The sequence below is a fragment of the Callorhinus ursinus genome, unplaced genomic scaffold, assembly GCF_003265705.2.
Source record: "Callorhinus ursinus isolate GAN/ISIS: 27379988/994484 unplaced genomic scaffold, GSC_fseal_2.0 scaffold75, whole genome shotgun sequence".
Lineage (NCBI taxonomy): Eukaryota > Metazoa > Chordata > Mammalia > Carnivora > Otariidae > Callorhinus > Callorhinus ursinus.
Window position 1 is genome coordinate 876338 of NW_027397137.1, and position 12237 is coordinate 888574.

Sequence of the window (12237 nt, forward strand, 5' to 3'; positions counted from 1 at the left end):
TAAGTCAAAGGCATTTCAGAGACAGATAAGAGCGCTCGTGAGATGCCAACTTGGGGCGATGTCCCCTTTTTCCACTTGGTATTTGCGTGGATGTGCTCAGTCTGTGGCTATTTGTGATCCGTGCACTTTGCCGTATACAGAGAGAATGGGCTGCTCTGGCCATTTCTGCTTCAAGTCACATTTCTCTCCCCAACATGGCCAAATAAGGACGTCCTATGTGAAAGGGCAGAATCGGTTCTGTATGTCAGACCTGGATTCTAAAATCTCTCCTCTGAGCATCCCTGAAGTGCCTTCTATTCCTGCTCACCTGGCTTTGCTTAATTAAGATTCTCGATAATTGTGGCGGGTGCATATGGTCATTAAGTACATAGACCCTCACAAAAGCACCAGAAGTCAAAAATAGACTTTTCTTTAAAAGCTAAGATTTAGGGGCACCTGGGTGGCTCAGTCGTTAAGCGTCTGCCTTCGGCTCAGGTCGTGATCCCAGGGTCCTGGGATCAAGCCCTGCATTGGGCTCCCTGCTCGGCGGGAAGCCTGCTTCTCCCTCTCCCACTCCCCCTGCTTGCGTTCCCTCTCTCGCTGTGTCTCTCTCTGTCAAATACATAAATAAAATCTTTAAAAATTTAATTAATTAATTAAAGCTAAGATTTAAAATCCCTACTTATTTAAAAAAAGGAAGAGAGGGAGCTTTGTAAAGAAACGTGCCTACAAGAAACATTCAAACACACTGAATTTGTAAGGTGATTAAAACATAAAATAACTTCACAAATAATTTGTGGATTGGCTTGCTTCATGACTTGGTTCTGTTCTCAGTTCATGAGCAGAAAAACCGGGGCCTAAAACTCTCCTTGCAATTCCGCGGCATCCAAGCCTCATCTGTTGGCCCCAGTCAAACACCAACCCCCCAGTACCCCTGAGAGGTGCTCGGGTAATCCCGGGTCCAGAGGGCACCATCCTTCCTCTAGAGGAGTTGCAATACCAACACGTTTAGTTAAAACCAACATCAACGTGTCTAATTGTGCTGTTGGTGACTTTGCCTCTAGGTACCTGCCTGGAGAAAGCATGAGCATGCTCAGACTCCACAGTGAGGACCTCAGGGAGACCAGCATGGACACCGCAGAGTCTACTGGTTTCAACCTCTAGGAGGGAGACTCGAGGGTTGGGGCTGGGGTCCCCAACAGAGGGAAGTAAGCCCAGAGAGTGAGCGCGATCATCCCCTTCCTGCTCTGCATCCTGCCAGAGCCCAGGCAGCCAAGAAGGCAAAAAGGTACAGGAAAAAAGGTTTCTGCTTGGGGCTAACTAAACCCAAATTCAAATCTGGACTCTGTCAGTTATAGCTGATTATGGATCAGCTGCCTCTCCGCTCGGCAGCTTTCTCAATCATAAAAACGAGGACATACTTACCTTAGAGAATTGCTCTGAGTATAAAATATGTCGGAAACACCGAGAGATCAGCTCACAGCAGAAAGTCAGCTAAAGCAAACCTTTCCCTATGGCTGACGGCAACGTAAGCAGACGAACAGCCAACATTCCTGAGAGACCCGGCACCCCGTTGGGGAGCTTTCGAGGCCCAAGACCACTCTGTCCCAACCCATTCCAAGCCCCCAGAAGTGATTTCTGCCAACCCTGCCTGCTCTCTATCCCAAAGCTAACAGAACTTTCTGTAATCTTGGAAATGCTCCATATTTCCACTGTCCAATAGCCACGTGAGTCTCCTGAGCACTTGAAATGTGGCTAGAGCAACGGAGGAACCGAATCTCTAACTTCATTCTAGGTAATTTAAATGAAAATAGCCTCATGTGACCAGCGGCTACCACAGCGGACAGCTGGGTCTTTGAGACTTCTGCTCACATCTGGGGGTTCATCAGAAGGGTCAGATCATTCCGAGCAAGGGCAGCCCCACACTCATTACATCAAACGGCTCACACAGGGCGGCATCCCCACGACATGCTGGGTTCTGTGGTTGGGGTTAGAGTTAGGACAAACCACTCACTTTTAGACTTTTACAAAGCAAGCAAGCCTGATTGGACGTAAACCCAAGCTGCAGGATAGCCTGTTTCTGATGCATTGGTTAAGTATGTCGAAACCAGTTTTTGTTTCTCTCTTCCTGGTTTCATATCTCACACGTCCAGTACTCACACGCACACACACGCGCGCGTGCACTCACATGCACACACACATGCACTCGCATGCGCACACACGCACTCACATGCACACATGCACGCACACATGCACGCGCACACGCACTCACATGCCCATGCACGCACGCGCACACACACAACCTCACACACTTAGAACTTTAATGTTCCAGCCACCGCCATCTGCTCTTCAGCTGGTGGCCGAGGTCGGTAAGGGTGCAGGAGCTTGGCATTGCTGAAAAGAGCTGCGCTCGTTCTAACAGGCTTCAGGGAGAGCCTGTTAGCCTGTCTCCCTCTTCAAGCCCAGAGCCTGTTCGGCCTTCTGGGACTGGCCTGGGGTAGGATCTGCTTCTCAGGAACCGGAGTAATTAGAAGATTTCATTTGCTTTAAAAGAAAGTAGTTATGGGCCACAGAGCAACAGGCTCCATTCCGACTTACCGAGGCGTTCTGCAAACCTAGCTGAGCGAGCAGAGGCTCTGTTGTAAGCGGGGGTGTCTCCTCCCTTCCTGAACCTTCTGCAGGGCCAGCGGGCTGGCAAGAAACGAGGAAACAGATAATGAGACGGCATTAGCGACGAGAAGAAAGTGTGGGAGGGAATGAGTTGGGGGGGGCACTCCCTCTGCTCAGACTCCGGTCACAGAACGCCACAGGCTGGCTGCTTGAACAACAGAAGTTCATGTTCTCCCAGTTCTGCAGGCAAGACGTCCAAGATCAAAGAGTCAGCAGGGCTGGTTTCTTCTAAGGCTTCCTCCGCGTCCCTCTCTGCGTGTCTGTGTCCTGATGTCTTCTCATGAGAACACCAGTCAGAGTGGATCAGGGCCACCCTTGCGACCTCATTTTAACTTTCTCGCCTCTTTATAGACCTTATCTCCAAATACAGTCACATCCTAAAGCACTGGGGGTCGAGTCTTCAACATGAATTTTGGAGGGACACGGTTCAGCGCCTAGGGGGGCTAGAGGCCGTACCTTAGCTAGTGTGGGAGGGAAGGGGGGTCGGTCCGGGGATCCCTGTGGATTGGAGATAGATGAGGCAGGTCGACTTCTGAACTTAACCTCTTGGAGGTGACTTCATGACGGGGCCGTAGAAGCCAGACAGGAAGGGCTTGCTTGTGGCCGCAGGATCTGCCTAGTCCCTGACGTCAATTTCTTCATCATCCGTGCGCCTGAGGGAGAGGACGAAGTCCTCCCCGGTGCTGTGGATGCCAGAGGCCTCCTGCCACAGAAAGGGCTGGAAGGATTCCTCCTCAAGGAGGGCAAGCCTCACAAAGGGCACACCAACATCCCTGTGCTGGGCTGGGGTCCGTAGGATGATCCTGCCTCTTTGTAGCTTCAAGTCTAAACAAACAGGTGCAGCCTCAAGCAGTGCTTCCCTTTGGTTAAGTTTCCTTATAAAATACTTGAATTTCAGGACCCATGCCTGGCAGTGAAAGAAAGGGCCTCCAGGCCACCAGAGAAAGACGCTCGATGTTGCTCTAAGGATCAGATCGGCACTAAAGGGACCAGAGACAGGATCACCAGGACGCCAGCCACCGCCTGCAGGAGCGGACAGCACAGGGTGGACCCCAGCAGCGCTGCAGGGCCCCTTCAGGCACCAGGAATAGAGGCCCAGATTGAATGCCCAGAAAGGATACCCCAACCAAAAGGAAGGGCAGAGTCAGACCCACCGTTTTTACCATCTGGGGAAGAAGACGCCAAGGTAGGATGGCCAGAGAAGTAGAGAGGTCTGTTACAGAAACCATGAAGGTCAGGTTAGATTATATTTTTTAATGGCTTTATTGAAGTATAATTTACATACTAAAAAAATTGACCCACCCTAAGTGTATAGTTCCATGAGTTTTGATAAGCATATACCTTACTGTCAAACGATCAACACAATCAAGTTTTAGAACTCTTTCATTACCCTAAAAATAAATAAAATAAATAAAATAAAAAATCACGTGCCTTTGCCTTCAGCCTCAGGCAACCGTTGGTTGCTTTCTGCCTCTATAGTTTGGCCTTTTCTAGAATTTAATACAGATTTATTTGGACAATGTGTAATCTTTTATGTATGGCTTCTTTCACTCAGCACCATACTTTTTATTTATCTTCTTTAAGATTTATTTATTTATTTGAGAAAGAGAGCAAGCACACGGGGAGGAGGGGCAGAGGGAAAAGGAGAGAGAGAATCTCAAGCAGACTCCCCCCTTGGCAGGGAGCCCAACTCTGGGCTCAATCCCACAACCCTGAGATCATGACCTGAGCTGAAATCAAGAGTCAAAACCTTAACCAATGGAGCCACCCGGGTGGCCCAGCATCCTGGCTTTTTAGATTCACTCATGTTGGTGCATGTATCAACAATTTATTCTCTTTCAATTGCTAGTCTATTTATGGATACATTATGACCGCATGTTATAGTACTATAATATAATACATTATAATAACATTTTGTTTGTTCATGCACCAGTCAAGGGACATTTGGGTTGTTTTCACTTTTCGGCTATTACGAATAATGCTTCTACGCACAAGTGGATATGTATTTTCGCTACTCTTGGATAGATACCCAGGAGTGGAATTATGGGGTCATATGGTAAGCTTAATGTTTATGCCATGTTTAACTACATAAGAAAGTACAAAACTGTTTATCCAACCATTTTCCATCCCCACCAGCAGTGTTTGAGGGTTTCAATTGCTCCACATTCCTGCCAACACTTAATATTTTAATTCATTTTTTTTAAGATTTTATTTATTTATTTGACAGAGGGAAACACAGCGAGAGAGGGAACACAAGCAGGGGGAGTGAGAGAGGGAGAAGCAGGCTTCCCGCGGAGCAGGGAGCCCGATACGGGGCTCGATCCCAGGACCCCGGGATCACGACCTGAGCTGAAGGCAGACGCTCAACAACTGAGCCACCTGGGCACCCCTAATTCATTTTTTTAAATTGTAGTTACTCTACTAAGTTTATAGTAGCTTCTCATTTGTTGCCTTAATTTGCATTTTCCTAATGACCAGTGATGTTGCTCATCCTTCCATGTGTTTATTGGCCATTCATATATCTTCTTTTGTGAACATCTCTGATTTCATTTGTCCATTTTTATTGAGTTATTTTTCTTATTAAGTTGTAAAAATCCTTCATATGATTTCAGTGAGTTACCTTGGCACCTTTGTCAAAACTCAATTGATCATATGCCTGTGGCTCTAGTTTCAAACTTTCTATTCTGTTCCTTTGAGCTAAATGTTTATCCTTATGCTGATCCAATGCTTTCTTAATTACCACAGCTTTATAGTAAGTTTTGAAATCAGGTCACTGAAGTCCTCCAACTTTGTTCTTCTCTTTCACAATTGTTTTGGTTATTCGTTGCTTCTCCATATAAATTTTAGAATCAGTTTGTATCTTACATAAAAAAAATGCTGGGATTTTTATTGGGATTGTGTTGAGTCTATAGATACCTTTGGGGTTAACTGCCATCTTAATAATCCTGGGTCTTTCAGACTGTGGTATCCCCCTCCATTTTATTTACGTTTTCTTTCATCAACATGTTTTGTCGGCACCTGGGTGACTCAGTCATTAAGCATCTGCCTTCAGCTCAGGTCATGATCCCAGGGTCCTGAGATCAAGCCCCACATCCAGCTCCCTACTCAGCGGGAAGCCTGCTTCTCCCTCTCCCTCTGCCTCCTGCTCCCCCTGTTTGTGCTCTCTCTGTCAAATAAATAAATAAAATATTTTTTTAAAAACAGAAAAAAACATGTTTTAAACTTCAGAGCAGGTTGTTAGTTATATTTCCTTATTATCTGCTTAATGTTTGTAAGATCTGTAGTGATGTCCCCTCTTTCTTTCCTAATTGGTAATTTGTGTCTTCTTTCAATCTGATGAAGGTTTATCAATTTTATTGATCTTTGCAAGAACCAGCTTTTGGTTCCATTCATTTTCTCTTTTCTACTTTGTTGATTTCCACACTAATCTTTACTAATGCCTTCCTTCTACTTACTTAGCATTTCATTTTCTCCTCTTCTTTCGCTTCCTAAATTGAAAGCTTAGTTTACTGATTTTAGACCTGTCTTCTTGTATAACATAAGCATTCAAAGCAATAAATTTCCTTCTAATGACTTCTTCAGCAACAAATTTGAATATGTTGTGTTCTCATTTTCACTAAACCTGATATATACTTTAATTTCCCTTGTGATTTCCTCTTTGATTCATGAGTTATTTAGAAGTGTGTTGTTTGATTTCCCCATATTTTAGGATTTCTCAGATTTCATCCATTGTAGGTTTCTAAGTTATTTCCATTGTCATCTAACAGCATGCTATGTATGGTAGAAATCTTTTTAAATATATTGACACCTGTTTTATCATTCAGTATATGGTTTATTTCATGAACATTTCTTGTACGTTTGAAAAGAATAAGTATTCTGCTATTGTCAGATGAAGTATTCTATCAAGTGGGTTGGTAGTGCTGTTCAAGTTTTTATATTCTTGCTCAACTATGCCTACTTTTTCAATCAATTACTGAGGGAAGAATATTGAAATCTTCAACTATATTGTTGATTTTTTTTAATGTTTTTACTTCATTTATTTTGGAGCTCTCTTATTAGGTACAAACAAATTTATAATATTTAACTTATTTCTGTTGTATTGACCCTTTTATTATGAAATGCTGTCTCTAGTAACATTCATTTTTAAAGTCTATTGTGTCTGATATTAATAAAAAATCATCCCAGTTCCTTTCTGATTACTGTTTATGTTTGCATCATATACGTTGTCATCCTTTCACTTTAATCTATTTGTATCTTTGAACTTACATTGATCTCTTATAGACAATATATCTCACTTTTGTCCAAACAGTTTGTTGGAATTCTGATTGGAATTTTTAGTTCATTCCCCTTAATATAAGTCTACCATTTCACTAATTTTTCCTATAAGTCCCATTTTTCTCTCATTTTAATCTGTTACCCTTGTACCTTTATGTTAAATGTTTTAGTGTTCCATCTTAATTCCTGTATTGACTTTAACTATATTTCTTTGCATTATTTTTAGTGCTTTACCTAAGTATTACAGTATACATCTTTTACTTACCACAATCTATTTGAAATTAACACTAACTTCTAATAAAACATTGGAACTTTGTATTTGTCTAGCTCCATTCCCTTTTGTGCTACTTTTGGTGCTATTGTTGTCATATATATTAATTTCTATATGTTAAAGCCAAACAATACAGTATTATAATTTTTGCTTTATATAGTCATGTCTTTTTTAATTAAAAATTATGTGTATATATAAATTTCACATATTTATACATTTTTCAAATATATTTATATACATATACACAGATACTATATACATATATATACATACATTTATATATTATATATATTATACATATATATTTCTTACATCTTCACATGTTTCCATTGAGGATTTTCTTCAATCCTTCTTATGTATCTGAGTTACTATCCAAGCTACCATCTGACGTCATTTCTCCCTAGCAATTCTTTTAGCACAGGTCTACTAGTGACAAATTCTGTTTTATTTTCCCTTCAAAAAAAAATCTAAAAATGGCTTTATTTTTCTCTTCAGTTTTGAAGGATACCTACTGGTTATAATCCCCCCCCCATCAACACCTTGATTATGTCATTAAATAGAACAGGAAGCCATTAAAAAGAATAGGAAACCACTGTTCTTTTACAGAAAATGCAGTAAATTCACAAAGTCTCTTGGGCTTTCAATGTCTTTTGGCTTCTCATGTTTCTGGGAAAAGTCAGCAATAAACCATATTGTTTATTGTTTCCTGTATATGACTTAACATTTTCCTTTTGTTCCTTTAAAAATATTTTCTTTACCTCTGGCTTTTAGCAGTTTGACTATGAGGTGTTTTTCTCTTTGTTCTTTAGATAATTTCTATTATTCTATCAAATTCAATTACTCTTTCTTCTGACATGTGACTTGTGCCATGAAATCTTTATTTCAGTTAGTGTACTTTTAAGCTCTAGAATTTCATTTGCTTTGTTTCATTTCTGTTGAGATTCCTTGTTTATTCATTGTTAGTATATTTTCCTTTAATTCTTTGGACGTATTTTTAATAGCTGCTTTGAAGTCTTTATTTGCCAGATATAATGTCTGAGCCCTTCAGAGCCAGTTGCTTTGACTGGTTTCCCTCCACCTCCCCCCCCACCGCCGAGTTTGGGAAATACTTTATCTTTTGTTTGCATGTCCGCCAATTTTTACTGAAAACCAGACATTGGGGCCCCTGGGTGGCTCAGTTGGTTAAGCGTCTGCCTTCAGCTCAGTGGTGATCCCAGGGTCCTGGGATGGAGTCCTGCGTCGGGCTCCCTGCTCAGCAGGGAGCCTGTTTCCTCCCTGTGCCTGCCATTCCCCCTGCTTGTGCTCTCTCACTCTGACAAATAAATAAAATCCTTTAAAAAAAAATAAAACTAGACATTGTAGGCAACATTTTGTAGCAATTCTGGACTGTGCTTTGTTCTGAGAGTTGTTGGTTTTAACAGACAATTAACCTGCCTTGACTCAACCTGCAAATCTATCTCACTTTCAGTGGATAGCCACTAATATCTCTGCTTATTATTTTTATTTTTTTAAGTCTGGCTCTTAGGGGTTTTCCCTTCACCTACATAGTTTTGTAGCCAGGCAATGATTTAGGCAGAGGTTATGCTAAGATACTTCAAGCCAATGTATCCATCTCCACTGCCTAAGCTGTCTGTAGATTGAGGGATATTTTCAAAAGCACAGTAAATTTACCAGTCTCCCATGCTTTCCATTTTTGCTGGGCCTCCTGTGATTCCCGTGTGCCCACAAAGTTTAGCCATCAACCTAGAATGAACGTATGGAGAATTTATCATGCATGTTTTTCTTTGGCTCTCTCACTTCCAAAACCTCACCCTTAAATTTCTAGTTGCTCTGTCAGCTCCCTGAACCAAATCTGTTGTGTCTAGCTGGCAAAGTTGCAGATGGTCACCACCCAAGCTGGATCAGATGGGCAAGAAGGCCCAAACTTGCCATTCTACCCAGTGTAGTAGCAGTTTTCCTGGGCAAATTCTCCCCAAGTTGGTATCCCCGGGTCCTGTTAGAAAGAGGTAAGGGCTAAGAGGAGGCTGAGGAGACAGCCCACAAGGCTGCCCCAGGGCACAAGAGTAGAGTGGCCCTGATTCCATTGTTCATTGCCAGTTCTATCAGTCAGCCTGGGCTGTCATTACAAAATACCCCAGATGGTGGGGCTTAAACAGCAGAGATTTATTTCCTCAGCATTCTGGAGGCTAGAAGGGCAAGATCAAGGTGTTAGTAAGGTGAGTTTCTGGTGAGACCTCCCTCCTTGGCTGATAGAAGACCACATTCTCCCTGCATCCGCACATGGCCTTTTCCCTATGCCCCCGTATGGAGAAAGAGAGTTCTGTTGTCTCCTCTTCTTCTTATACGGACACCAATCTTAGTGGATTAGGGCTCCACTCTTAACCATTCATTTAACCTTAACTGTCCTTAAAAAAGCCCAGTCTCCAAACATAAGCACATTGGCGTCTTCAAGGAATGAATTTGGAGGTAGGGGGCAGACACAATTCAGCCCATAATACCAGACAAGGGTCTCCTCAGTGGTGGCCAGCATAGCTGCACATCAGCCTGGAGATTTTGCAGTGGACCCCGGGCCAACCTGGATTAAAGACAGGAAAATATCTCTCTCATTGGTAATGAAGGAATTAAAATACTAAGATAGAGGTTGTCAGCTGTGACGAAAATACAGGGGCCACATCCCAAGAACTGTCCTTTTAAGCTCCAAATCATCCATAAGTCAGGAGGGAAAATGGTAATAGAAAATGAAAAAACCATATCTAAAAAAAAAAGTCGATTTTTAACCCAGGGAAGAAGTTATAAATATAATTAGATTTACCCTCACCCAAGGTGTTGCTGGCGTGGCAGCCCGAGGACTGCTCTCCGCACCATGGAAACAGGCATCCTCAGCAGCCTCCCACCTCCCTCTGCACCCCCTTCCCATTCCTCCCCCAGTGCGGAGCACAGAATTATCCCTCCCTGACTACCCAGATTTCTCTGTAATTCCTTCCTCAGACCTGTCCCACAGAGCAATTGCTCTGTTTGTGCTGTAGACTGAATATTGTTCTTCCCATCCACGCCCGCTCCCAAGTTCGTACCTTAAAACCCTACCCGCCAATGTGATGCTGTTTGGAGACGGGGTCTTTGAGAAGCTATAAGGTCACGAAGGTGGAACCCTCATGATGAGACTGGTGTCCTACATAAGAAGAGACGTGAGGGAGCTTGCTTCCTTTCTCTCTCTACCATATGATACAAGGAGAAAATGGCTATCCACGGGCCAGGAAGGGTCCTCACCAGAAACTGAACCAGCTGGCCTCTGGATCTTGGACTTCCCAGCCCCCAGAACCGTAAGAATAAATTTCTTTTGTTTTTGCTATGGCAGCCTGAGCCAACAAAGACACTTAACACCGCTCCTCCTCCTGCCCCACACAATCTGCCCCAGTCCTCAAGGGCAGAACAGTCACCTTGAGAGATGTCTAGCCAAGACAACCCTGTTTGGCTGGAGACCTCTAAGCCAAATGCCGGTGATTCTCAGGATGGGTCGTAGTGATAAAGTCTCCACGAACGCGGATTCAGCAAGTCCTGAGCCACTGTTCCTAGGGAAGATATGAACATACTCACAGAGATTATAGTCTTGAATTCTAGAAACAACTCATCCAGGTAGATTCTATTTTCTTTACTTTAGGGGAGACCAACAAGATTCAGAAGTGCTAAGTGACTTGTCTGAGGCCATGCCACTAACACATGCCAGAGTGGGTCTTCAACACCGTCCAGTGGCCCAAGAGCCGGAGCCTGCTGGTCTCCCATCTCCATCCTCCCATCGGCTCTGCAGGAAGCAGAGACAAGAAGGCAGGGTGTCACTTTGTTCAACCTCAGCTGGAAACGCATGTCTAGTGACTCATTTTGCTACTCTGCATGTGTCCACGTGAATGACAGAGAAAGTATTGGGAGTGTTGATTTGAGGCTGACAAATAAATTTCAGCGGACGGAATTTTGTGAATACGGAATCAACAAATAATGAGGACAGGCTGTACCTTTCCGCCACTGTAACATGAACAGCCTCGGAAGGGGCTGTACACGGGGCTGTTGTTGGGTCCCCCATCTGGGACTGTGGGGGTTGGATCCAGGCACCGTCCAGCCATCAAGGTGGGCTCCTCGCCAACCACAAGCTCCGCAACGACACGGTGTCTACCCTGCCCATCACTCCACCCCAACTACTTGGAAATAAGTACATGCCAAACAGAGGGAGATGAATAATCAGGCTGAGAATTCATTTTTTAACACGGGTCTTTGTGAAGATTAAGCAAAAGATTTGGTGGGCATACCCGGAGGCACACCCTGAAATGAGATCCAAACCGGACATATGGAAAAGGAAAAGAGTGTGGATCTTTTTTAAAATTCACTGGTCTGGGGGTTATTTTTCCCCCTGAGTTATAAAAGTAATACAAAAAAGTTTTTTTAAAGATTTTTTCATTTGACAGAGAGAGAGAGAGAGAGAGCACAGCAGGGGGAGTGGGAGAGGGAGAAGCAGGGTCCCCGCCGAGCAGGGAGCCCGACGCAGAGCTCGATCCCAGCACCCTGGGATCATGCCCTGAGCCGAAGGCAGACACCCAACCCGCTGAGCCACCCAGGCGCCCCCCCAAAAAGATTTTTTTTAAGTAAAAAGCAGAAAACCACCAAAACCCCACCACCTAAAAACAATCATGACTAAAACTTGAACAAATATTCTTCCCTTGTCTTTGTGTCTGGTTTTCGCAGTGTGACTCTGGTTTGTGTTCCTCATAGCCCCCGCACCCCGTGCCCCCCTCCAGTATCCCCTGCTTCATGCCACACTGAATGAATGACCGTGCAGAGCTCCGAGTACAGGAGTCAAACTCCGCCCATTTCGAGTCCCAGAATGTGAGGTCTTGGTCTAAACGGAAAGATGGAGATACAAGATCCATCTGAGCTGGTCCTTCCTGTGCCCAGAGAGGAGACCGCAGGGAAGTGGATGAGGAGGGTGGGGACAGGGAGCGTAGATGTTGTTGGGGGTCCCTGCATGTGTCCCGACTTCCCAAGCCAGGGCCGGG